Below are 25,564 nucleotides of genomic sequence, written 5' to 3' on the forward strand. Positions count from 1 at the left end.
CAGGAAGGATTCCTGGCTCCTGGCCTGGGCCTGGCCCAGCCCCAGCTGTTACAGCCATTTGGGGAGTGGACTAGCGGGTGGAAGATAGATTCCTTCCCCTCCCCCTGACCCTCCCTCCACCGTTGCTCTGACTTTCAAAGAAATAAATCTTTAAAAAGAAAGAGAAGTTGATTTTGGTACGAAAGATTCTTTGAAACCCCAGCGTTGACTTTCACAATGTGCTCTCATTCCAGGGACGTGTGGAAGTCCCCTCGTCTCTGCCCCGCCCCCCACAGCACCTCCTTTCCTGGCCCACTGAGGACATTCACACGGCCCCTGCCTTTGCTCCTGGATGCACGTTCAGACACACAGGGGCAGGTGCCCTCCAGGACACCCCCGCTCCCTCCCCAGGCACCGACTCATGAGGGTGGGAGCCCTCTCTCTCTCTCTCTCTCTCTCTCTCTCTCTCTCTCTCCCCAAGCCCACACACAGTGGCCCTGCCCGCGCCCCCTGCACAGATGCGTGGAGAGCACGCTAGCTCTGCAAACATTCCCCTGTGATGGAGTGCCTCCTCGGGGCCTCGGCCGGCTTGTAGCAGATTCCAGCTGAGCGTGCATTTGTCACGGGGAGGTGTACCTGCTTGTGTTGGAAAATGGACTTTGGGATGAGCATGCGAGCTTGAACCTGTCACGGAGGGGAGCGCCTGTGTTATTGCTGCCTGCCTGGCCGCGGTGGCCGCGGCTGCTTATCGGCTGTGGCAGGCGTCAGCTCCGGCTGCAGGGATCCCATTAAGGTAAGTAATGGCTTAATCACAGCCAGTTTGTAACGGAGATGACCTCTCCGCGTCCCACTGGCCTCCTCCGATGGATGACGCCTCTCTACGCCGTGACTAACGGCTCTCCCTGCTCTTCTGTTCTGAGAAGGGGCCACGAGGAGGCCCAGCCACACACGGGAATCTGGCCGCTCTGGGGACGAGGGCAAGGGCAGGGAGAAGGGAGGCGGCCTCACTGCCTTGGAGAGGTTGGGAAAGTCAGGCCAGAGAGGGCAGGGCGCCGTCCCTTTCTGCAGAGGATTTCCCCTGGGAAAACGCTCGCATGTCTGTGTGCACCCGGATCCAGCCCTGGGTGGTGGGGTAGGTATTATTGTCCCCACTCCACAGTTGAAGAAATCGGGGTTCAGAAAGGGTAAGCTTGAGGTGGTGCAGCAGGTAAATGACAGAACCTGGACTTGACCTTGGGGCTGGGTGTCTGAAGCCAGGCTTCGTGGCCATGATGTCCAGAGAGGTGCTTAGCAGATTTTGGGTGGTCTGGTGTCTTCTGAGTTTCCTCTGGCCATCCTGGGAGGGGCCATGGCTAAGTCTCCTGGCCAGGGGTTCGTGAACAGGGACACCTGCATTTTCTGCCTAGAGGATGCGTGTGGTGGGGGCTGAAGGTCATTTCAGCCTCAGGCCAAGGTCAGGAGTTCCACAGTGAGTACCGGATGTCTGCCCTGCTAGTGCCCAAGACCAGGTGCCCCGGGGGCTGACGGGATGGGGAGGGGTTGGTCGGGGAGGCTCCTGGGGCTCCGAGCTGAGGGCCCCTCCCCCTCGCCTCTTCACACACAGGCCTGCTCTGGCCAGTGGAGTTGTTGCTCATCAGGGTCTAGGATAGTCCATCTGGAGACCCAAGCGGAGGACAGGTGTCTTCTCTTTCCCCCACTTTTTTTTTTTTTTTTTAAAGATTTGCTTATTTATTTGAAGGTCAGAGTTACAGAGAGAGGGAGAGACATCTGTTGGTTTACTCCCTACATGGCTGCAACAGCTAGGACTGGGCCAAGCTGAAGCCAGGACCCAGGAACTTCAGCCGGGTCTCCCATGTGGGTACAGGGGCCCGAGCACTGGGGCCATCCTCAGCTGTTTTTCCCAGGCCTTTAGCAGGGAGCTGGATCAGAAGAGGAACAGCCGGGACGTGAACTGCTGCCCCTGTGGGGCTCCCCCCACTGTGCCACAGTGCCAGTGCCTTTTCCCTGCTTTTGCCCATTTCTTCAGCGCCATACTCAGTCCCTGGAGAGGAGTTTGGAGCTGCAAATCCTGGCTCCACTACCCGCCACAGTGCAGCCTTGGACAAGTGCCCTGGCTTCCCTGAGCCCTGGTTTCCTTACCTGTACAAGGCCTGAACCTGCCTTGAAATGGTTTGAGGCCAAAATGCTAGGGTGTGTGTGGGACCTCAGAGGGCCGGGACGAAGAGGTGACGTTCCTGCCGCTGAGCCTCACGGAGCAAGGCCAGCAGGAGCACAGCTGGGCCCCGGGAGTGGAGGCCCGTGGCCAGCACCTGGGTGACGGGCACTCCTGCTTCCTATGGAGCCCACACTTAATTCTCCCCAACCTCTAGGCCCTCAGGGATGTTATTGTCATGCCCATTTTACAGATGAGACAAAAGAAGTCAAGAATCTTGCCAACATCCTTAAGAGTGTAGCTAGGACACAGACAACCCCAGGAGACAACCCCAGGGTAGCCGGCTGGCAGTCCGAGCCCTAACCGCAGCACTCGCCTGTGTCTGGGATTATTTGGAAAACCCCACGGCTTTTTCTCTATCCCCTTGAAAGGTGATGTGAGCACTTTTCCTGGAGTCCTTGAGAACCCGTGTGCCCAGCACTCCAGTTCGGGGCAGGGGACTAGAGGCAGCTGGAGGGACAAGGTGGCCGCAGAGAAAAGGGGACGTTGTGGGGGAGGGGCTGGCTCCATGAAGAGCTTGCTACGTGGAGAACCGCGGTGGGAAAGCCCAGGAGCGGTTCGTGGCCGTGCAGAGGACGCTCTGTGCTGCGGACCGGCTCCAGCCCCCGCCCCCCCACCGTGTTTGTCTGCGAGGCTCCCCAGGGCCGCGGCTGCTGCTCCCCAGCAGGAGGGATGCGGCCGCTGAGCTCCACCAACTTAGCAGCGTCTAGCCTAGGAATATTTATTGAGTGCATCATATTTACGACACGCCAGACACTGGGCCAAGCAGCCATTTACATTTACTTAGCAACATTTCTTCAACAAATATTTATTAAGTGCCCACTAAGTACTGGGCCAGATACCGGAGACTCAGCAGCGGGCAAGACAGATGCGACTCCTTCCTACTCAGCCGGCGGCCAAGGAGATGCAAAGGGCTCCAGCTCAGTGCCCTTGGAAGAGATCGCGGAGGCGGCACTCTGCCGGGCCCTGCCCATCACCCCGGGTCATCCTCATGGCAACTCCAGGAACAAGTGCCGTGGTCATGCCCGGGTTTTTCAAATGAGGAGGCCAAGACGCAGAGAGCTTCGGTGCCTGACCCAGGCTTGCACAGGTGGTGAGGGATGGAGCTGAGCCTTGAGCCCGCCCTGACCTGCTGAAAGCCAGTACTGTCCTGCCTGCTGGCCAATGTCCCTGCAGGTCTGGGGTGTGCGCCCTGGGCTGTGGCCTTGGGGAGGGGGACACAGCCCTGCCCTCTCCATCTGAAGCTGCTCTGCTGCTTCTTCCCCGCCAACCCCCCAGCCTCCCTCAGCCCCCAGAGTCTGGGCTTTGCCTTCTCTGCAGTTGGAGAAAGCTTATTCTCATGCTAATTGCAAAACTAATTGTTCTTATTGCAAAATCCATTATATAGTATATTTATATTGCAGATAATGAGCTGTTTGGATTAAATAGCTCACTAAAAGTCAATAAAAAGAAATTTGCTTCAGGGTTCCTCCCCGCATTTTTCACCGGCACTGTTAACACAGCCGTCCTTCTCCCTGAAGGCTGGAATTCATTAGAGCGCCCGAGCTGTGAGGGTGTGAGGGGGTGTCACCGGCTGGGTTTCCCCTTTCCCCTTGGAGGAGCGGCTGGGATGACAGGAAGCAGGTCCTTCCCCTTGGGTTTAGTGACGTGGAGGTGACTGACCGAGGAGCGCGCACCAGGCAGTGATTTTTCCAGCACAAACTCTGGAGCTCTGTGGGGTGGAGCATGGGCTGGGGGTGGGGAGTGAGGAGTGAGCTGAGAGCCAGTACCACCCTCAGTGTAGGGGTGTAGTCGGAGTCTCAGGACTCAGTGCTGTGCTCCCAAAGGGCATGGGGGGGGCAGAAGGAATGCAGCCCGTGGGGTGGGAGGAGACCCAGGAGCCCCGGGAAGGGTAACTGTGGGTTGGAAGTCAAGCCTGGCCTTCTACCTCTGGCTCTCTCCACCCTGCACAGTCTCCCTGGGCTCCAGTACTTTCCTGATGCACCCATTTCTCCAGCTTTGGTTCTAAACATGGAGGTGGCTTGCTCAGCCTGAGGCCTCCCTGCAGGTGGGCTGGTCTGTGAGGGTCTGGGGTTGCCCATCCAGGCCCTGCTGCAGTCCCTGTGCTTCATTTCCTAAAGTGCAGATTTCTCAGGAGGAGCTGACCCAGGACCATGCACTTGACACTGAATGCAGTGTTCAGAGTGGGGGGGGGGGTGAGGTGGGGGGGAAAGGGACCTCCTTCTTATCTTTCTTACATCATCAACCTCACATTTGGGTGGATGAACTGATCTGGCTGAGGGGCTGCCGGCTCCTTCAAATCCTCATGCATTCACCAGTCAATCAATTGATCAATCAATCAGCATCGGTGCCCCTAGTGGTCAGCATGCTGTGTTAGGTCCTGGTGATGACTGTGAGTAAAAACACACAAGGTCATTGCTGTCAGTCTAATGGGAGCATGGGGCAGATGTTAGTTGAATAGTCACACAGACACATGATGAGCTAGAGCCATGGCAAATGCTTTGAAAGAAGGAGGATGAGTCTACAAAAGTCAGCCCAGGAAGCCCTAACCTGGACGGTGGGGTCAGAGGACGCAGGAAGTGAGCTGAACTCTTCAGGGGAAACTCACTAGACAAGGGAGAGGGCAAGGTGTGGGTAGGGTGGAGCCCAGGAGGGGACACGGGGCAGGGGGCTGCTGGGGGATGGCAGAAAGGCCAGTGGGATGAGGCTGGCATGCCCAGAGGGGACCGGCTCGTGCAGGGGCGGGCACGTCAAGAGGGTAAGGGGTTTAATCTCTACATTAGCAGCGATGAGAAACCACAGAGGGGTTCCCAGCAGAGCGACATTATTTGTGTTTGAAAAACCCTGTGGTGTTTCCCAGTACGTGTCAAAGGGAGGCCTGGATGGCTTCAGCTAGAGGAGGGTGGAGCCGGTAGAGAGAGCAGGGAGAAGAGGCACATGGAAGACCGAACCTTGGTAAGGAAGGTGGAGAGCAATCTGCCCAAGAGAAATCCAAGTTGTACTGGGAGGAAGGAGAGATGCTGGCCACCTCCCAGTCCATGCAATACCGAGCCCAGCATCAGTTTGGGGACGGATTTTAAAGTCTCAGGTGATGGTGGTGGGGCAATTGGCTCCAGCACCATGGAGAGCTCCCAGGTTCCAGTGACCTGGGCAGTGATTGCCTCCCCGGGCACGCTCAGCTAGGCGCTGGGAGGGCCCCTAACGTCATTGTGGAGTGTCCCCTGAGAGCCGGGCAAATGAAGAGATGCTGGGCCCATGGGAAGGAGAAGTCCCAGCGCTGGCCAGCCTGGAGCTGGGGCTGTTGGGAACCCCCAGACGGAGCTGGCAGGCCAGCAGCCCGAGAAGGCCCCACTGCAGGCAGCCGAGATGGCTGTAATCTATAACCATCTTTACTTACAGACTTCAAAGGGAGATGGGAAAAGAGGGAGGCAGCCCGATGCTGGAGGAGCCTGAGCATGACTGAGATCAAAGGCACAGGCACTGTCCCTCCCCTCTTCCCCCTCCCCCCGCAGGTCTCAGCGCCCACAGGGCTGCTGGCAGGGGAGGGCTTTCCAGGGATGAAACACAGGATCGGGGATGCTGAGGCCAGCACAAGGGGCACAGGGAGCCCCCATAGCTCCCACCAGCTCCTCCTGTGGAGGGAGGCATTTGAGGAGCTTAGGGCTCCTGCCCTAAACCTGTGAACCCTGCAGCAGGTGATCAAGGAGTCTCAGGAGGGAATTACGACCTCTTGGAGCCTCAGCACTGTCCCCCGAGTGGGCTCCTCTATGCCTGCAGGTTCACAGGAAACCCTCAGAAAGCAAGGGCGCAGGCATGGCTGCTGGCATGTGGTGTGTAAGTGGGCAGCCACCCGGCTGCAGTCAGGAAGGGCTGGTTCTTTTTGCGGCATCTCTAGGCTTGCTTCAGACCTGTAGCTTGCTCCCCTCTGCCTGGCAACTTTGGGATCCACAGCATCGGGGAGAAGGGGGCATGGACCTGAGGGCCTTCTCGTTGCAAGTTCTTCAGAAGTCTTGCTGGGGCTCTAGGATCTGGACAAGGGTCACTGCCTGCTGACCTGTAGCCGGCAGTGACCTCTTGCTACTCTGAGTCATTTCTCTGCCCTTGGCTTGGGCCCTTTTGTTAGTGCCTGGTTCCCATGAAGGCAAGTTCCGGGGACACAGGGCCCTGCAGGAGGGATGCCCCATCCTCTTGGACACAGCTCTGAGCAGCAGTAGTAGGCATCTGAGTGAATGAATAGCACCATTCTGATTGGGTTGTGGCAGGTGCTGGGCGTGGACAGGGATCTAGATGCCCAGGTCCCTGGGCTTCAGGTAGAGGGGGACTTTTCAGGGGTTTAGTTTTCAGAAGCCAGAAGGCAGGGTGGAGGCTTGGAGGTGGGCCATTGGCTATGTTCCTGGGAGCTCATCGAGTGTTTGTGCAGATGACTGGGATGGAGAGTGTGAGGACCTGTTGGGTAGGTCTGGGGGGGTGGGCTGTGTATGGGAGGGGCCTTCAGGTGTTATTGAGACAGAGGGTGGCAGCCTCAGGATGACCCCAAAGAGTGTAAGGAACTCGTGTGGCTAGTGGGTCTGGAGACTGGAGCACTTGGTGTGTGTGTGTGTCTGTTCGTGTCTCGCAATAGCTCTGGACCTGGGAGGAGAGCACGAAGCTTCTGACTCTGAGACCCCAGGAGGCAGTTGTGGGGGTCTTTGGGAGGAGTAGGAGGCACGGCCCTGAGGATGTGGAAGAGCTTCAGGCACCTGGGGTGGCAGGGAGGGTGGGCAGGGAAGTGCACGTGCAGGACCTGCGGCATGTTGAGGGAAGGTGTTCCCAGCGCTACCTGGAGTAGTTGGCTAAGGAGAGGCTGGCTCTGGCCCATTTCCCTGCGTCAGTTGGAATGAAAGAGAACCTGCCCCTTGTCAGTTTCCTCCTCAGAATTCTGAATAATGCAATAACGCACAGGGCGCACATGAAGGCACGTGCACCTGCCCAGTAACGCAGTGGAGCTAACCTTGAGTTCACCTTGGCCTTCCACTCTGCCCTTCACCTGTGATATAAGAAGAAGATGAATGAGCATGGCGTGGGAAAGGGCTCCTGGCCAGGGGAATCCCAGGGGAAGCCCAAGGGCTGGGGGCATTAGGGCCTCAGGAGGCTCCAAGGGAAAAGAGAGGCTGCTCTCTGCCCTACGTTGGACTCGGAGGGGCTCTCAGCTCTGATAGGAAAACAGAGAGGGGCTTGGGAATCAGGAGAAAATAGTAAGGGCTATGAGAGAAGATTTGTGAGTGTGTGTGTCAGAGCAAATGCGGGCCCCTGGTTGTGTACAAGAGTGAATGTGCATCTCTGTGTGTGCAAGAGCGCGGGTGCCTCTGTGTGCCAGAATAAGCGTGCACCTCTGTGCTTATTAAGCAGGCAGCTCCTTCTGTAAGTGCTCGTGGTGTGTGTGTGTGTGTGTGTGTGTGTGTGTGTGTGTCTTACTTAGGTAGTAGGGGGTTGTGAGTGAAGACCCAGTACAGAGCATGTGTCTGCATTTGTGCTTCAGGTTTTTGTAAGGTGTGAGCTTGCGTGAGGTTTCTTTTTCTGAGTGTGCTTGCGACGCTGTGTGTGTGTGTGTGTGGAAGTGTGTGCCCCTGTTGCACGGTCCAAGGGCTGTGTGAGTCGTGCTTCCTGGGAGGGAGGGTCAGGGCAGGGAAGGAGCGTGTGCGCGGGAGCGCGCCAAGTGGCAGGCATGACAAATGATTAATCTATAGAAATCTATATTCTATTCCTCCATGCGTCCACTCCGCCCTGCTCACGCTCTCATGCATCACCTCGGGAAATCCATCACCTGACTTCCAGCCAAGGACAGGCTGCGCGGAGCCAGTGCCTGCCTTATTGATGGACTTGCCGGCTGCGCTTTGCACATTTGGATATATGGAGAAGGAAAGCTCACTCCAGCCTCATCGTTCACGCTCTCACTCATTCACTCCATTCCATCCCTCGCCCAGCAGACAGCTCTTGAGTGCCTACTGTGTGTCAGAAATGCTCCTGGGCACAGTGACAGATAAGGCAGACGAGGGCAGGGAAGGCAGACTCAGACTCTGGGCCGAGGCCGCCGGGGCCCCAGACAGCACATGGGCCGCTGCAGGTGAACATGAGGCAGGAGGTGCAGGGGACTCTAAAGGACCTGAGGGGTGGGGAATTAGCTGGGGAGGAGGCGACAGGACAGATCCAGAAGGGAGGGCGAGGGGAGGATGCCCCAGGCAAAGGCGTGCAGAGGTCCAGAAGCAAAGAGTTGTGACCTTGGCGAAAGAGAGTGGATCAGCTAGCTGGGGCTGCACTGTGAGGGAGGAGGAGGCAGGAGGTGAGGCCCCAGAGGAAGCTGCAGGGCCTCGAGTCCCCGTGGGGAAGCTGGGTTACCTAGGGAGGGTAACCTAAGCGTGGACATCACAACACTGCCATCTAGAAGCAGTGCTCTGGCGGATGGTGGGGAGACCGACTGCAGCGGGGAGGCCCAGGACGAGGCTGTCCCAGTCATTCCAGGGAGGTGGCTGGTGGCTTGGAAGAAGGCTGGGGCAGTGGGGAAGTGGAGCTGGGGCAGAGGCTGGGCTGTTTTGGAGATGGAGCTAAGGGCTTGGTGGTAGACCGGAAGCTGGGGTGAGACAATGGCCAGCAGAGCCCTGGGTTGCTGAGCGAGTTACTCCCCCTCGCTGAGCCTCAGCTTTCCCATCTGTAGCATGGGCTGTTACATCTGTAACATCCCTTCCTGGGTCTGCAGGTTGGTGTGAGGCCATGTGCTCCCCGCTCCGTTTCTACCGCTGGAGTCCATCCGGGGATGGAAAGTCTATCTTCCCCACGCTGCTGGACGGGGCCGCCTCCGGCTCTGTTCTTTTCTAGGAGGCTTTGGGCTGACTGCTCCCTTGGGGCCTTCCCTAACCCATATCTGGGGCAAGCTCTGCATTGATACCAGGCACAGAGGCTGCTGCTTTTAGGTGCTGGTGGAGGATGGGGGGAGAAGGGGATGGGGACTTGGAGGTTGTCCTGTTCTGCAGATGGACAAGCAGGTGCTCAAAGAGGGAGAGCCCCTTCTCAAGTCACCTGGCTCGCCCTCTAAACTTGCTGGGGCTTTGAGGCCACAGAGCATCTTCAGGCAGGCGGACCCCTTCAAGGTCAAGATGTCTCAGCCCTTGGAGCTGGTAGATGGGTAAGTCTCCACCTGCAGTGCTGGCATCCCATATGGGCGATGGTTTGAATCCCAGCTGCTCCACTTCTGATCTAGCTCCCTGCTAATGCACCTGGGAAGGCAGCAGATGATGACCCAGGTCTTTGGGCCCCTGCACCCATGTGAGAAACCCAGAAAAAGCTCCCGGCTCCTGGCTTCAGCCTGGCCCAACTCTGGCTGTTGCAGCCATTTGGGGAGTGAACCAGCGGATAAAAGATTCTCTCTCTCTCTCCTTCTCTCTATATCTCCACCTTTCAAATAGATAAATTAAATCTTCAAAAAAAGATGTCCCGGGCCCTGCCTTCAGATGCCAAGGGCTCTCAAGCCAGCCGGCGGCTGAGGTCAGCCAGGAGGTGAGCTTCCTTGGCAGAGCACGTGGTTCGGTGCTCTCCTTCTGAACGGGCACCGGCGTGGGCCCCAGGGACACTCTACCAGCTGCTGAGTTTCAGCGGGTCCCTGCCTGATGTGAACAAACAACCCAAGATGAGGGCTTCCTCTCCTCCTCCCCGGGGCGGTCTGGCAACCTCCGATCTTGGAAAACCTGCACTTCTGTTTATTGCCTCTGGACCTTTAAGGGCTGATGCTGCGTTTTGCAAAACAAGAAGTCCCCTTCTTGCTGACACCTGGCACAGCAAAAGCCTCACCCCCCCACCCCCCCACCCCCCCCCGCGTCCTGCGCCGCCGCCCTCTCGAAGCCTCTGAGGGCAGAGGCGCTGGCGCGAGGGGGAGGCAGCAGGACTCCTGGGCACCCATTTCTGCGTGGGCGGTGGACGCTCTGCAGCGCGCGCAGAGGAAGCGAGACTGCGGACCACACCGGACCAGGCTCCTCTCAGGAAGAGCTGGGACGCACCACGGAGAAGGCTCCGTGCACTTCGAGTGTTTTAAGTGGAGTGACAGCGGGCGCAGCACGGTGGCGGTGGGGGGGGGGGGGTGGCGCCTGTGTTTCTTGGGAGCTTTCAGTCACAATTCATCATTATCCAATTTTTCCCTCTTGGGTTTTCTCTCGCACACATTTTTTATCCCGATCTGACAGCTAAATGAGGAATCACCCTGCCTACGTTATCTGTTTTGTTCAGGAATTAATCCGTCGTCAAACACGGACTGCCAAGTGGCTGGTGCGAGCAGGGCCGGGGTGCGGTGGGGTGGGGGAGCCTCCCGCCGGCCGTCGTGAGGCTGTACCACGAAGGAGCCTTGATCCTTGCGGGGCCAGGCGCCGGCCACCAGCTCCACGCAGAAGAGCTCTCCCGGGTGCCTCGGCCCATCCTAGATCAAGTTCACAATCTCATTAGAAAGGGGGCTGTGTTGCCCCCTCCTCTACTGGCTGTAGCTTTGAGAGCGGAAGCCCGGACCCTGAGCTTCCTGGAGGGAAGTCCTGCCCCACCTCGCTCTTGGTTCTTCTTGCTCTACCCTGGTCAGCTGCCGGGAACCAAGTCAGATTTCCACCAGAAAGGAGAGGGAGTCAAGGCCTAGGGCGGTGGGGAGGGGGACATTTGGTCTTTCCAAAGTGGCCCCCGTGTCTTCCCCTCCTCTCCTTTCCTTATTCTTTGCTCCATGCCTTACCTTTTCTCCCCTCCCTTAAGAATTTTTAATTTTTATTTATTTGAAAGGCAGAGTTACAGAGAGAGAAGAGAGAGGTCGACCATCTCCTGCTTCAATCCCCAAATGGCCACAATGGCTGGGACTGGGCTAGGTCGAAGCCAGGAGCCGGAGATTCTTCCAGGTCTCCCAAGTGGATGCAGGGGCCCAAGGACTTGGGTCACCTTCCATTGCCTTCCCAGGCCACAGCAGGAAGCGGGATCGGAAGTGGAGCTGCTGGGACTAGAACCAGTGCCCATATGGGGTGCCAGCTTTGCAGGTGGTGGCTTAATCGCTATGCCACGGTGCCAGCCCCTCTTTCCCCAGACTTTCTCTCTCCTCTTTCCTCCTCCCCACCTGCCTGCCCCCTGCTGTCCTTTCTCGCTCCTCTTTCCTCTCCCTTCCCACTTCTCTCCTCTTCCCTGCTTGGGTTCTGTTTCAATGATGCACACAGACTGACTGTGCCATCCAACAGCTGCGAACGGGGACGCGTTCACAGAGGGAAAGGCAAGGGCATGCCCAGGAAGCCAGTGGGCAGGCAGGAGACCAGAGTGACAGAGGCCCCCAGGCTGGGGCATGTACTCTTGGGACCTTGGCTCCATTGATAAGACATGCCTGGCCTGTAGCATGTGAGAGAACACACCTGGTTTTACTCATACACGTGGCCCAGCTCTGAGCACACCCCTGGTGGAGGTGCGGGCCAGGGGTGGTAGGTGGGCACCAGTGAGGGGCAGAGGAGCGAGGTGGTGGCCATGTGCTGAGGCGCTGCACACACCCAAAGTCCCTAGGTCCCGCGGTGGCTGGTGATTTGCTGCCAGCGGCTGAAGCCGCTCTCCTATGGCCGAAAGCTGGCTCCCTGCTTGTGCTGTGGGCAGGGCAGGTTGGTGAGTGAAGAAGGGAGGAACCACACAGCCCTGGTTCAAGTCCAGGTCCCAAGACTTTCTGTCTGCAGCCTCAGGCAAGGCCCTCGATCCTGTCCAGCCTCAGTTTCCTCCCCTGTGAGATGCAGACGCCAAGGACAGGATCTGCCGCAGGGACTAAATGAGATAAGGCAGCACGGCACTTCCTTTTGCGCTGTCCCATGAAGATGCTGAGGACTTGGCCCCGCCTCCTCTCTGGCTCCAGGTCCCCTCATGATTCGTCCTTGTCTTCCTCTGGCCAGCACAGTGACCTCCGTGTCCCCATGTCTTCTCCTTCTTTCCAGCTTGGCGAGGTGGGGATCCTGGGGACGAAGCAGATGGCAGCTGGGGCTGAGCGTGACAGTGATGACGCTGCGAAAGGGTGATAATTTATTCTGCTCAACCTCGACTCAGAGTTGGAAGGAGAAATCTATTACTTCTGGAAGACACGGCTGAGGGTGACCCTTCTCCTGTCTGACCTCTACAGAGAAACTGGCCCTTGCCCTCCTGATGGGCGGGTCTGGGCAGGAAGCTGGGGCAGGAATTGGGAGGTCTGGGGGTGGGGCGGGGCTGGTAGTTTCAGCTGCAGAGAAAGGGGAGGCGGGGAGGCAGCAGGACCCTAGCCCCACACAGAAGGGACAGCAGGCTCTTACGGCCTCGGACTTGGCTGGGGTACCGGGCCCAGCGCGTGCCTAGACCTCACCCTCATCTATCTAGCGGTCTTCCTGGTGAGTGGCGGATGTCTTCTAAGCAGTGGGGAGAAAGATGTAAAACTAATCCCCACTCTAATAAAAACAGCCTCCCGATTAAATATGTATGAACACATATTGATTTGGGGATTAAACAGAAAAGAAAATTGAGCCTGTAATTGAGCCAGGGAACATGCACTTCTCCAAACACACCTGCTGGGGCTGCTGGGGAGGGGTAGGGGCTGTAGGGGCAGCGCCGTCCAGGACACCGTGGGCGCCCCCTCCTCGGCAGCTCCCAGGGCAGCCTCTGCTTGCTTTGGGAGGGGCCTGTGCCCTCTTCCCAATCCGGGGACACGCCAGGCAGGGTTGTTCTCCAGAGCCTGGAGTGTGGGCCTGTGGCTGGAGGACAGGTGAGGAGGTAGGCATCCATCCCAGCTCAAGGGAAGATGGTTTTTCTTAGTCTGTGCACATCCTGGGAGAACAGAGGACGTGGAGCTGGGGTTCAGTCACAGCCTGCTGACCCCAAGTCCAAGGCTGTGCTTGTCACGGGCCAGGGTGGGGGCTGTCCTGTTGTTTTAGAGCCTGCAGAGTTGTAGATCCCACATCTTAGACTCATGAAGCCTCAAGTCCGGCTCCCTTCCCCCACTAATACAAAGTCATTTGGCTTCTTGGGTGTTTCCAGGGCTGGGTGATCTCAGCATCTTTCAAGGGAAGCTGGGAGCTCTAGGAAGCACCCAGAGACTGCCTGCCCACTGTGCCTCTGCACGGGTTCCACGTCTGTTCACTGGGTGAGAGAGAGGAGGGCAGGTGAGAACGGACTGGTGGTGGCTGAGCACTTGCTGGGCACCAGGCCCTGGGCTTGGCTGTCTCCTGGACTCAGATCTCTTAGCTTCCTATGAACCTTGTGATATGGAATTGAAAATTTCTGCTTTCCAGCCTAGGACACAGGCTCCGAGATAGGAAGTACTTTGCTAGCATTCAGAATAATCATCCCAATAACGGCAGAAATGACTTAGTGAGCACCTACCTAAGGGACGGCCCTTAAAGGACGCGATGCAATGGAGACCATCTACACGGCACAGAGAGGGAGCTGCCCACAGCTCAGCCACTGCTCCCAGCCCCGGTCGCTTCTTGCTTTGTCCCGAAGGAGTGTGGGCTCCTGGTCCCTTGCTGCTCACTGCCCCAGGCCCCTCTCCTGGAGCCCGGCTGCAACACCCCTGGCCTCGCAGGTCCCTGCACGCGGGTCTCCCCAGGAATCTGCTGGCGCTCAATCACTTGTGCCCTCCCACCGTGCGTCTCTGCTGCTCCCGACCCCTGCCTTACCCACAAGGCCCACATGGCCTCGGAGTGCACCTTTCAGAACTCTTTGACTGCTGTGAGCTCACTCACGGGCCGAGTGATTGGCACAGGCAAGCGACAGAGCTGGGGAGTGATGCCATCAGTAAGTGTTCCTGGGTGAGAGCGCGCCTGTCCCAGGGCCTCCAACAGACACACTGAGGCCACGTGATAGAGCGAGCACGCGCACAGACTCGGTTTCGTCCCCCGTGCTCCTCTCGCTGGCTGTGTGGCCCCGGGAAAGTCATGTAGTCTCTCTGAGCTGCATTTTTTTTTTTTTCAGGCTTAGCTGGAACTTGCGTTGAGGGCTGGAGCCAGAACCCAGACGGGCACGCCTCTCAGAAGTGCTTCTGGGACTCGGGTTTGTCTACCCGGCTAGTGGTGGGAGGGACACCTGCCAGGCCGGCTACCCGCTCAGGGTGGTCCTAGGGGAGGAAGAAAGAAATCGAATATGGAATGCGGGGTTAGGAACACCCCCGTGCCCCACGGCTGTGCCCAGCCCACTGAGACCCCAGGGACGCCCAGAGCCCACAGCCCCCGGCTGCAGCCGCCTTCGTCCCCGGTTATTAAAGCAATGAGTTAGTTTTAAGAAGGGTCTACGTGTTCTCCAGGAAGCTGCTGCCACAGCACCGCCCTGATTAAAGGAATGAATCAAGCAGGAGCCAGCCGCTGCCTGGCGAGACTGGGAATGGGAGCCCTGGGTGTCGTCACTGAGGCCAGGAGTGCTGGAGCCCGGCGCTCGGGGTTCTGTCTGGAAACCTTGGCATCTGGAAACCTCGGTGAGAGCCCAGGCCTCAAGGCCTCCCTCGTCTCCTCAGGTGGGAGGCCTGAGGGTGGGATGCTCGGGTCTGAGTGGGGAGTGCTCAAGTCTGAGGGGGGAGTGCACAGGTCTGAGGGTAGAGTATTCAGGTCTGAGGGGGGAGTGCTCAGGTCTGAGGGAGGAGTGCTCAGGTTTGAAGGGGGAGTGCTCAGGTCTGAGGGGGGAGTGCTCAGGTCTGAGGAGGGGAGTGCTCAGGTCTGAGGGTGGAGTGCACAGGTCTGAGGGGGGAGTGCCCAGGTCTGAGTAGGGAGTGCTCAGGTCTGAGGGGGGAGTACTCAGGTCTGAGTGGGGAGTGCTCAGGTCTGAGGGGGGAGTGCTCAGGTCTGAGGGGGGAGTGCACAGGTCTGAGGGGGGAGTGCTCAGGTCTGAGGGGGGAGTGCATAGGTCTGAGGGGGGAGTGCTCAGGTCTGAGGGGGGAGTGCTCAGGTCTGAGGGGGGAGTGCTCAGGTTTGAGGGGGGAGTGCTTAGGTCTGAGTGGGGAGTGCTCAGGTCTGAGAGGGAGTGCTCAGGTCTGAGGGGGGAGTGCTCAGGTCTGAGGGGGGAGTGCTCAGGTCTGAGGGTGGAGTGCCCAGGTCTGAGGGAGGAGTACTCAGGTCTGAGGGGGGAGTGCACAGGTCTGAGGGGGGAGTGCTCAGGTCTGAGAGGGAGTGCTCAGGTCTGAGGGGGGAGTGCTCAGGTCTGAGGGAGGAGTGCTCAGGTCTGAGGGTGGAGTGCCCAGGTCTGAGGGGGGAGTACTCAGGTCTGAGGGGGGAGTGCTCAGGTCTGAGTGGGGAGTGCTCAAGTCTGAGGGGGGAGTGCACAGGTCTGAGGGTAGAGTATTCAGGTCTGAGGGGGGAGTGCTCAGGTCTGAGGGAGGAGTGCTCAGGTTTGAAGGGGGAGTGCTCAGGTCTGAGGGGGGAGAGCTCAGGTCTGAGGAGGGGAGTGCTCAGGTCTGAGGGTGGAGTGCACAGGTCTGAGGGGGGAGTGCCCAGGTCTGAGTAGGGAGTGCTCAGGTCTGAGGGGGGAGTACTCAGGTCTGAGTGGGGAGTGCTCAGGTCTGAGGGGGGAGTGCTCAGGTCTGAGGGGGGAGTGCACAGGTCTGAGGGGGGAGTGCTCAGGTCTGAGGGGGGAGTGCATAGGTCTGAGGGGGGAGTGCTCAGGTCTGAGGGGGGAGTGCTCAGGTTTGAGGGGGGAGTGCTCAGGTCTGAGGGGGGAGTGCTCAGGTCTGAGGGTGGAGTGCCCAGGTCTGAGGGAGGAGTACTCAGGTCTGAGGGGGGAGTGCTCAGGTCTGAGTGGGGAGTGCTCAGGTCTGAGGGGGGAGTGCTCAGGTCTGAGGGAGGAGTGCTCAGGTCTGAGGGGGGAGTACTCAGGTCTGAGGGGGGAGTGCTCAGGTCTGAGGGGGGAGTGCTCAGGTCTGAGGGTGGAGTGCCCAGGTCTGAGGGAGGAGTGCTCAGGTCTGAGGGGGGAGTGCACAGGTCTGAGGGGGGAGTGCTCAGGTCTGAGAGGGAGTGCTCAGGTCTGAGGGGGGAGTGCTCAGGTCTGAGGGAGGAGTGCTCAGGTCTGAGGGAGGAGTGCTCAGGTCTGAGGGGGGAGTACTCAGGTCTGAGGGGGGAGTGCTCAGGTCTGAGTGGGGAGTGCTCAAGTCTGAGTGGGGAGTGCTCAGGTCTGAGAGGGAGTGCACAGGTCTGAGAGGGAGTGCACAGGTCTGAGTGGGGAGTGCTCAGGCGTTTACCGCAGGGACCTAGTCTGCAGGGGGTGAGTCCCAGGTGGCTCGGCCCCCAGCGTGTGCTCTTAGCTCCCTCCCGCCCTTCCACCAGCACCACAAAATGTTCTGGAGGCGTCAGGTCCAGGCTGTCGGGAGCAGCGGCTGGGAGGGGGAGACCCCCAGGGGTCTGTCACTCATCGCCTTGGTTCCCACGGTGCTCAGCCCCGGGTCCAGGCCTCTCACGCAGGCCGGACACCTTCCGTCTGCCTCTCTACCTCCAGGTTCCAGCATCTCACCTGGCTCAAGGTGTCGGGACGGTCACCCAGCTTCTGGTGGTGCTGGCCAGTGGGTGTCACCAGGAGACACAGAAAGCCCGGCTAGGGGCCCGGTGGGACATCACAGCATGGACACGTCCTCCATGCAGGGTGCCAGCCTCTCACAAGGCCGGTGCTCTCCTTACAACTCTGCCTCGGGACAGGCCGGCGCCGCGGCTCACTAGGCTAATCCTCCGCCTAGCGGCGCCGGCACACCGGGTTCTAGTCCCGGTCGGGGCGCCGGATTCTGTCCCGGTTGCCCCTCTTCCAGGCCAGCCCTCTGCTGTGGCCAGGGAGTGCAGTGGAGGATGGCCCAGGTGCTTGGGCCCTGCACCCCATGGGAGACCAGGAAAAGCACCTGGCTCCTGGCTCCTGCCATCGGATCAGCGCGGTGTGCCGGCCGCAGCGCGCCGGCCGCGGCGGCCATTGGAGGGTGAACCAACGGCAAAGGAAGACCTTTCTCTCTGTCTCTCTCTCTCACTGTCCACTCTGCCTGTCAAAAAAATAAAAAAAAAAAAATAAAAAAATAAAAAACAACTCTGCCTCGGGACAGACAGCTCTCCCTGCACCCTCTGGTGCTGGAGCTCAGTGCCACCCTTGTGTCGCCCTGCCCGCATCTGGGGGGAGCCCCTGTACGGAGCCCTCCTCCCAGGCCCTGGCTTGCGGGTGCCTTTGGCACGCCCTGGCTCTCAGAGCACCTGGGGCGCTGGCTCGGCAGGTGCACCAGGGGTCTTCAGCTGGGGTCCCTTCTGGTTGGGTGGTGCCCAGGCCAAGCCAGCTGCTAGCTGCTTTGAGTGGCACTCCTGACTTCCTCTCCTCTCAGCTCACCCCTTACTGCTTTCCAGCCACACTGACACCTTTCTGGAAAATACCACCCCCGGCTCCTGGAGGCGGAGGATGGGAACAGAGTAAAGGGAGGAGCTGGAGCAGACAAGGCAGCAGCCACGCCCAGCTCAAATAGCCTGTGCTGGAAACTGCCTAGCCTGACCACATTCCAGCACAGAGCCCAGCAGGAGAGGCCCACACACCTGAGACTCTGAGGCCATCCGGACAAGGCTAAGGACCCCGAAACCAGCAGCCACGGGGGTTGTTATCACCCATGGGTCCTCTGAAGGGCGTGGGAGGGAGAGCGCTGGAGCTGAAGTTGTGGAAAGATGCAGCCGTGGGCAGAGGCAGGGGCCTGGGCCCTGCCCTCCTCCTGCGCTCTGATTTCCTGCTGGGACATTGCCTGAGCCTGACTCAAGGGGGCCCCGGATGCAGTCGGCAGGGCTCAGCCACCCAGCGCAGAGCAGATCACGGAAGGGGGGGGGGGAAGGCAGCTGAGAATGAGCAGCAAGGCCTTGGTGTCTGTCTCTCACCACTTGCAAGTTCTTATCTGTTTGCTTGGTCGAGGGTTTGTTTACTTTCTTCTTTATTAAGCTGTCAGCTGCACGAGGGCTGGCGTCTTATCTGCTCCTGCGAGGACTCTGCCGTGCTGAGCCTGCGCCCAGCACACAGTAGGTCCTCCACGGCTTCATCGAATGAAAAAAGAAAATGAAAATGTGCATCAGGCCTCAGGTTCAGCCAGCTGCCCTGTGGTTCTGGTTCCGCCTGGGAGCAGGCACCCCAGGTCAGGGAGGTGGTGTGTGTGGGTTCCACCGGGCCCCATGGTTGCGGGCGCCAGGCTGGGATCGGTCCCAGGGCTGGGGCAGAAGCCAGAGCTCCAGTTATCCCCAGGTCCTAGGCTGTGAGCTGCTGGCCAGAGCTGGGGCCAGATGATCCATTTCCATTGTATCTGCATTCCATGATGTCCCAGGTGGGCTCTGGGGTGGGGCAGTGCGGGCAGGAGTCCTGAGCAACGCTGGGCTCTTCGCGGTGTGTCTGGGTGCGACACTCCTCACAGTGTGTCTAGGTGTGATGGTGTCTGCTCTGGTCATTCATTCCTTTGCTTAGCAAGAGTTCATCAAGCACCTGCTCTGGGCTAGGCCCTGCAGTAATCAGGAACAAGGCAGGGCCCGTCCCGTCTGCATATAACCACATCTGTCTGCACACTGCCCACATCTGTCTGCACTTGGCCCGTATCTGTCTGCACACGGCCACATCTGTCTGCACACTGCTCACATCTGTCTGCACAGGGCCCACATCTGTCTACACAGGGCCCACATCTGTCTACACAGGGCCCGTATCTGTCTGCACATGGCCACATCTGTCTGCACACAGCCCACATCTGTCTACACTGGGCCCGCACCTGTCTGCATACGCAGGGCCCCCAGCAGAACACTGCTCACATCCTGCAGTGCCTCCTACACAGTGAGGGCTCCTGGCAATGTGGTCCAGCAGCTCCGAGGGGACCCCACTGTGCGCGTTTGCCCACGTTGCCGTGCAGGGGCAGTGCCTGGCAGAGAGCTGGCTGAGGCTGCTGTAGCACTGGGCAGTGACTACCCTGGCAGCCATGACTGACCCCAGGGCCCTCGGGCAGACAGCACGCACACCGCTCTGCCCTCGCGCTGCCTGTGCCTTAGGCCCCGTCACACACGTGTTGCACCACGGCGCCCATCTGGGTGACGTCGCACTTGTTCTTCAACCTGACTCTCCCCAACCCACAGGAAAATAAGAGCCACCGTTGCTGGAGGCAGTGGACGAGCACAGTGTCACAGGACAGGAGCCATCGTGGAAAAGACAGGCGCCGGGGCCCAGACGGGAAGAGACGTTTGCAGAATGGCTGCAGCTCCCTGCAAATGGGGTGTGAACTGAGCAGCGTGAGCCGGGAGCGGTGGCTGTGCAGGGCTGGCCTTGGCACTGCTGGCCGCTGCAGCCCTGCACACCCAGCCCCTGCCCCTCAGGGAGTCCTGGACGGTGGGCTCCGGGTCCCTCCTTCCCCCGGTTTCTTCCCAGGACAAGGTGCTGGAGGCCGATTCTTCTGCCCACATGGCTCTGCTGAAGAGAGGCCAGGGGGACAAAGGCAGCGGTGGGTGCATGCTTCGCCTTTCTCAAGTGGATGTGAGCCCCTCCCCCAGGCCGCACAGCTGCGGGCATGGTCTGCCCTCCCGCCCGGGGCTTCAAAGTGACACTTAGAGGCAGAGGGCTTCATTTCTCATGAACGGCTCCCAATCTTTATTTCTAATGGTGTGACTGTGGACAAGCCCCATAACCCCTCTGCCTTCTGTGTTCCCATCTGACAAATGGGCGCAGGACTGCTAATCGGCCGTGCTTGCGGTGGCTGGAAGAGCGGTGCACAGGGAGTGCAGCCTGCTGAGGTCTCCTGCAGCCCCGCCCTGCTGGCAGCAGCCTCAAATTCAAGACTTGAAGGGGGATGAGGCATCCGCCTGTTGGGGCTTGGGCTTCCCACAGAGGAGGCTGTCGTACCCAGGCACCTGCGGTGGGCGCCCAGAGTCCTCCTCACCGCGTCCTGAGCCCCCACCCTCCTGCTGCGTCCAGTTTCCTTGGCCCCTCTTGTCTGCCCCCTCCTGTCTACTCACCCCCCACCTCTGGCTTTTCTCTTGGGCCCTGAACTCCTCAAGATTAAAAAAAATACTCACTGATGAAACCCCAACTCAAACGGGCTCAGGCACAAGAGGTAAATGGAAACTCCATTCTTCTGCCTGCTCAGCCGAAATCTTTGGCCTCAGCCTCAGCTCTGCTCTTCCTCTTAGAGCCCAGGGGCTCCGTCTGCAGAATCTGCCCGGAACCCGCCTTCTTCTTCTCACCTCCCCTGCGGCTCTTCTGGTCCCAGCCACCACCACCTTGCACCTGCACTGCTGCAACAGCCTCTCCATGACACTCCTTGTTCCTGGCCTTGACCCTCGCCACTGGCCCTGGGGCTGTCCTAGTCCTGAGGCCAGAACCCGCCCATGGCTTCCTGTCTCACGAAGCCGGAATCCAAGGTCCTCACTCCCCTGTTCAGGAGCGTGCCCCGCCCACACCTGTCTGCCTCTGCTGTCCAGAATGCTGTTCCCTGGAGCATCTGCATAGCTCGTTCCCTCCCTCTGTTCCAGGCACTGCTCAGACGTCACCTTCTCAGGTCCCCCAACACCTGGTTTAAACTCAACGCACCTGCTCTGTTTCTGTCTTGGCCTCATCACCACCTGGCACTTGTTAGTGGACTGACTCTGTTCCTCCACGAGTTCAAAGTCCCCCCGACAGCAAGGATGTTGGCAGTGCTTGGCACATAGCAGGTGCTCAATAAAAGTTTTCAGCTACACAAATGAGCAGGTGCAGGTTCATGCCAGGTGCTGGGCATACAGCAGGTAACAAACAGAATGACCCCAGAGCATCACAGCTTGCTGTCCCATGCAGGTGATGAGCGCTAAGTATCAACACGGCAGTGATCTGATGACCAATGAGCAAAGGACGTCAGGGGAACCACACAGGCTGATGGGAGAGCCAGTTAGCCTGGGGCCTGGAAGCAGAGGAGAGCGAGGAGGGGGAAGAGCTGCCAGGGAGGGCTTCCTGGAGGAGGTGGAATTTTAGGTGAGACTTGAAGGATGGGGAGCAGTCCTCGGTAAGGAGAGACTGTCCAGTGTCTGACTCAGTGCTTTTGCAAGGTGAGCGGGAGCCAGGTGGCCTGAGTGCAGCTGAGGAGGCGGCTGGCCGGAGGACGAGCCCGGAAGGGAGCCACACGAGGCGTTCCCCGAGGGCAGGTTCTGCTGCTCTCGCCGTGTGCGCCTTCGGCAGGGCTCTGTCCTGGCACAGGGCTGGCAGCGTGGTGTCATTCAGAGGGCACAGGACAAGGAGTGTGGCAGACCTGGCTTGCTGTGTATTCTTGGGCAAGTCCTACGGTGTCTCTGAGCCCGTCCCTCCCAAATGTGCCATTCTAGGGACCAAAGCCCTCAGCGCTCCCCCCGCCCCGGGGGACCCTGGCAGCCGCCCCCCTTCTCTGGAGAGGCTTCCATTGCTGCTGCAGTCCGAGGCTGCTGGGGACACGCCAGGAGGTCCATTCCCGGCATCAGCTCTGATCCTGGGCTGGGGCTGGGGCTGGGGCTTCTCCGCCCAGCCTCACAGCCAGCCCTCTTCCGTGCAGGTCACCTCTGAGTCAGTCTCGGCCTCTGAGTCTCGGGAACTCAGGGAGCCGCGTGCGTCATCTCTGGGCCTCACGGGGGACCCGCCTGAGCGTGCAGCCAGCCTCCGCCATGGTTTGTGTCCCCTTCGAGACCGTGACGCTGACAGCAAAATGAGAAACTCGCCTCTCGCAAGGCCTGATCATAAAGGGTGGCGGTGACAGGCGCGGAGTGATAGGCCATGTTGATATTTTCACGTTCGTTTTCTATTCTTACTACATTGTGATGGATGGAGGGAGAGGGGATTTTATCGTAATCTCATTTCTGTCGTAAACTGCTAATTCATGTCTGAGTTCTCTCGTCCATCTCATTTCTACAAATTCAGTCGAGGGCTGATGGGATGATTTAATATGCAGTTGCAGGAAGAGGACGCTGACGGGGAAACGCTGGCCCCGGAGGTGCGTTTCCCAGCCGCCGTCGCATCAACTCGTTTGGTTAGAAAAGGGCTGCTTGCCCGGGAGTAGGAGCTCCCTCTGTGTAATAACAGTAAATACTCATTAATAAAACAACATCTACGATGAAGAGGGCCTTGTAATTTTTCAAAGTGATTCATTAAGGAAAGAAAGGTTTAAGTCTCTAACAGCTCAGCGAAGCTGAGTATTACTGTTCCCATTTTGCTGATAAACAAACTGAGACTCAGAGAAGGGAGGAGCCTTAGACTGGCTTGAAAGCAGAGAGGGATCGCCAGGAGGTCTGGGGAAGGGTCTGCTTCTTCTTCTTCTTCTTCTTCTTCTTCTTCTTTTTTTTTTTTTTTTAGCATTTTTCATTTACTTATTCGAGGGGGAGAGCTCGCTCGCTCGCTCGCTCACGTCTGCTGGTTCACTCCCCAGATGCCTGCACGAGGCTCAGAGCTGTGATGCAGGTGGCAGGAACCTGGTGACTTGAGCCATCCCCACTGCCTTCCAGGGTCTGCATGGGTGGAGTCAGGAGCTGGAGCTGGGTAGCAACCCCCCGGGGCTGCTGGGTCGCAGGCGCCAGACTCAATGCACGCACCCAGATGCTGTCTCTAACAGACTCAATGCGCGCACCCAGATGCTGTCTCTAACGGACTCAATGCGCGCACCCAGATGCTGTCTCTAACGGACTCAATGCGCGCACCCAGATGCTGTCTCTAACAGGCTCCCAGGTGACGCTTACGCGAGCAGTGTGCGGCAGACCCCGTTTGTGTGTGCACGTGGGTGTGCATCCTTTTGTGCCCTCGTGGCTTCCATTTACCTGTCTCCCTGGACAATTCACCTGCTCACTCCTGCCCTGGGATTCGACCACGTCCAGGTCCCTGGGCTCACTTTCCTCCCCGCTGCCTGCCAGCTCTTTGGTTCCTTTTCCTGTGCTGAGCCGGCGGCTGCCTCATCCTGGCCCTGCTGACAAACTCATGCTGACCCCTGACTCTCGTGACGCCCCTCCGTGCAGCACCCCTGGAGCTGCCACCACGGCCTCCTCCTGCCCCGTCCTGGTCCTTCGGGGCTGCAGAGCTGAGGGGTGGCTCCCCAGGGCTGCAGAGGCTCCGGCAGCTGCATGAGGGCGGAAGACGACACAGACACCAGAGTCCTGGGCCTGCAGGGCCCTCTTGCCCACAGCGCAAGCCCCTCACAGCCACCCAGGACACCCAGCCACCTCTTGGGACACATGAAGAAACCAAGGCTCTAAGAAATTACGTGGGGGCTGGCACGGTGGTGCAGCAGGTTAAGCTGCTGCCTGCAATGCCGGCACCCGTATAAGCGCCTGATAGCTCCCAGACGCCCCACAATCCGGCTCCCTGTGAACGCACCTGAGAAGGCAGCAGAAGATGACCCAAGTCTTTGGGCCTCTCCAGCCACATGGGACAGACAGATGGAGTCCTGACTCCTGACTTCACGCTGGTCCGGCCCCGGCCATTGCAGCCATTTGGGGAGTGGACCAGGGGATGGAAGATTTGTCTGTCTGTCTCTCTCTCTCTCTTTCAAGTAATCAATCAATCAATCAATCAAAGAATTTATGTGGGGGCCGCCACTGTGGTGCAGCAGGTTAAAGCCCCAACCTGCAGCGTCGGCATTCTGTATGGGTGCCAGTTCAAGTCCCGGCTGCTCCACTTCCAATCCAGCTCTCTGCTATGGCCTGAGAAAGCAGCAGAAGATGGCCCAAGTCCTTGGGCCCCTGCACCCATGTGGGAGACCCAGAAGAAGCTCCTGGCTCCTGGCTTTGGATCAGCTCAGCTCTGGCTGTTGCGGTCATTTGGGGAGTGAACCAGCAGATGGAAGACCTCTCTCTCTACCTCTCTCTGTAACTCTGTCGTCTCTCAAATAAATAAAATAACTTTTTAAAAAGAAAAAAACAAAGAATCTATGTGACCTTGTCCAAGGTCAAAGCCACCCTGGGCAGAGGCTGAGCTCACAGCTGGATCTTCAGGCCCCGCCCCAGGCTTCCCCTGGGAAGCCTTGCCTTCTTGGACACCTGCACCACTTCCTGTGTAGTGGGTCAGGGGTGGAAGTCACGGCGGAGCCACATGGGGCTGCAGCCACTGGCCTGAGCACACAAGCTCCGCAGGCGCCGGCCAAGCCTGCGGATGGCAGACGTGGGGCGCGGGCAGACCCCCAGCCCGGCTTCCCCTCTTCCTGTGGCTCTGGCGACCTCGCCTCCCTTCCGCAGCTCTCCCTCCTCTGCTTCTCTCTCCCCTCTCCCCCGTCTCTCTCTTTTCAGAGAATAAAAACGACTGGACTTGGCATTATCTGCTGGTTTCCATGGTAATAAAATCTGTTTCCGATAATGGCCCTTCCCTGGCTGTGGTTAGTTTTGGTAATTTTAGCAACACTGTCGCACAGGCCACCTGCATTTCAATACGACGCAAGCTGGATTCCACTGCCGCTTTCAGGTTGAATAGGAAGAAGCGAAAGTGCTTGCTCTAAAATTTCTAGGCTGCATGAGTGCTGGAGAAGAGAAGGAGAAGCTACACGAAGCCCGCGGGCTTGGGAGTGCACAGCCTGAGACCCCAGCGTGACCCTGCCTCTCAGGGCGGTGCCTACCGGGGGCGACCACTCTCCTGCCGGGTTGGGGTCTTGCGGGATTAGGCCCCAGATGCCCACCCTACCTTGTCTCTTGTCTTCTCACTGTCTCCGTTCCTGGGCAAAAGTGCTGCTTCTTGCCTTTGAGTCTTTGCATGTACCGTTCCATCTCCCAACACCTTTTCTCCTTGACCGCCTATTGAACTCCTACTCCATCTGCAAGAGTCCATCCAAATGTCCCCACACCCCTCCATTCAAGGTCTTCCTTCTCGATGTGTCTGCCGCGCCCTGGTGCCTTGTGCCCTCCGCTGCCATGCAAATGCACCCCTCTGTTCTGGCAGTTTCCTTTACCTGTCTTTCTTTCTTAAAGATTTATTTATGTAAAGGCAAAGTTAGAGCAAGGAAGACACACACACACACACACACACACACACACACACTGAGAGAGAGAGAGAGAGAGAGAGAGGAAAAAAAATGGAGAGAGAGAGAGAGAGATCTTACATTTGCTAGTAGACTCCCAAATGGCCACAACAGCCAGAGCTGGGCCAGGTCAAAGCCAGCCAGGAGCCAGGAATTCCATCAGGGTCTTCAGCCTGGATGACAGGGGCCCAAGCACTTGGCCATTTTCTGCTGCCTTCCCAGGGGCATTAGCAGGGTGCTGGAAGGGAAGTGGCACAGCTGGAACTTGAACCAGCACTCACATACAGATGCCAGCATTGAAGGCAGTGGTTCAACTTGTCTTTCTTTCCCAATCACAGTGAACTCTCTGAGAACAGGGATGCTGGCTGGGGCCATCTCTTTGGCTCTGGGAGTGGCTTAGAGGGTGCACAGGTGCATAAAAGCTACACAGTAACAGTTACCTCTTT

At 58.6% G+C, this 25,564-nt stretch overlaps 1 long non-coding RNA gene across 2 annotated transcripts; it reads left to right on the top strand.

The window, feature by feature from the left end:
* The first annotated feature begins 14,153 nt into the window (after positions 1–14,153).
* On the top strand, positions 14,154–22,325 carry LOC149125750 (uncharacterized). 2 transcript variants are annotated; one of them, XR_016236764.1, is made up of 3 exons: positions 14,154–14,227; positions 14,478–14,645; positions 19,270–22,325. It is a non-coding gene; the product is annotated as an uncharacterized LOC149125750 (long non-coding RNA). The 2 variants fall into 2 exon arrangements; XR_016236765.1 differs by lacking the exon at positions 19,270–22,325 and adding an exon at positions 16,652–17,172.
* Positions 22,326–25,564: the final 3,239 nt, after the last annotated feature.

The sequence above is a fragment of the Oryctolagus cuniculus genome, chromosome 7 (assembly GCF_051225735.1).
Source record: "Oryctolagus cuniculus isolate XC-2025 breed Fujian yellow rabbit chromosome 7, ASM5122573v1, whole genome shotgun sequence".
Taxonomy (NCBI): Eukaryota; Metazoa; Chordata; class Mammalia; order Lagomorpha; family Leporidae; genus Oryctolagus; species Oryctolagus cuniculus.